Source organism: Sinocyclocheilus grahami, unplaced genomic scaffold (genome assembly GCF_001515645.1).
Source record: "Sinocyclocheilus grahami isolate Dianchi unplaced genomic scaffold, SAMN03320097.WGS_v1.1 scaffold6854.1, whole genome shotgun sequence".
Classification (NCBI taxonomy): Eukaryota; Metazoa; Chordata; class Actinopteri; order Cypriniformes; family Cyprinidae; genus Sinocyclocheilus; species Sinocyclocheilus grahami.
The window spans coordinates 9550-10763 of NW_015511111.1; the positions used below are offsets into that span (position 1 = coordinate 9550).

Consider the following 1214-nt stretch of genomic DNA (forward strand, 5'->3'; position numbering starts at 1 on the left):
TTAAGGTGATAATTCAAACAAACTTAACTTTGTCATCAATTACTAACCCTCACTGTATTCCAAACCAATAAGACTTTCGTTCAGTGAACATATTTTTTAATTAAACCTGTGAGATTTCTGTATGTTGAAGGTCCATTCCACCTAAAGTTTGATGTTTAAAAAAAATTCATAATTACATCATAAAAACAATCCATAAAACATTGAGCAGTTTAATCCATTCCAGTCTTCTGAAGGTATACCATTGCTTTATATTATGAACAGATTTAATTAAGGCTTTTATTTACATACAAACATGAATTAACGCACATACATTGGAAAGTCGGCCATATTTGACGTGCGAGAACAAACCTCATTGGTTCTTGCATTTGGCTCAAACATGCTTGCGACATGTGAGAACAAACTTCATACATGGCGTGTGAGAACAAGACGACTTGGATTAAATCTCTAAATTCATATGGATTACTTTTACAATGTTTTGATCAACTTTTTAAAGCATCAAAGTGTTATAACAGTGGAGAGACCAATCTATCAGTTTCATTAAAAATATCTTCATTTGTGTTTCAAAGATGAATGAATGTCTTGTCAGTTTGGAATGATATAAGTGTTAGTAAATTATGGCAGAATATTTATTTTTGGGTGAACTATCCCTTTGATACTTGTCCATAGTGTTGTTCATGTCTGTGGACATTATTCTGAATAAAAAATGCATTCATAAATTTAACCACCTTGCTACATTCTATTATGTCCACATCCAGTCCAGTTTATTATCAGGTTTGCTGATCACCAGACTTACCTCTCCAAAATATATTCTTCTTTGTATGACATCAGGTCAGCTGCAAGCCACACGTCACCTGTGTCAGCTTTACGAAGAGGTGTGTCCGGATGAAGCCCAGTGTATCATCTACAACGAGCACCAGCTGAACCTTCTTCAGCGGATTGGAGACAAGAGCTTAGAGGGAGAGATACTGGAGAAGATCAGCCAGCTGTACCTGAACCTGGCTACCAAGAAGTGAGACCTGCTTATTATAAGATTTACGAGAGATGTTGTGAACATGTACTGCAGTACAAGAGATAGTTCATCCAAAAATTAAGAATTTTTTGTAGTCATTTACTCACCCTACCTCACTCCATTGTTGAATGTCATTTTATTGGCTTTCTTCTATGAAACATAAATGACATTTTTTGAGAAATGTCTCAGTGTTTTTTTTTTTTTT

General features: G+C 34.8%; 1 protein-coding gene across 2 annotated transcripts in view; it reads right to left on the minus strand.

Moving 5' to 3' along the window:
- The window catches only part of LOC107577682 (gametocyte-specific factor 1), a 10546-nt gene extending 9543 nt beyond the window's left edge, over positions 1-1003 (minus strand). The window contains exon 1 of one of the 2 annotated variants that reach the window (XM_016263731.1): positions 794-1003. The gene's annotated coding sequence lies outside the window, so the exon portion shown is untranslated. The remainder of the gene's footprint in view (positions 1-793) is intronic. The other variant, XM_016263730.1, reaches the window with a different exon arrangement.
- Positions 1004-1214: the final 211 nt, after the last annotated feature.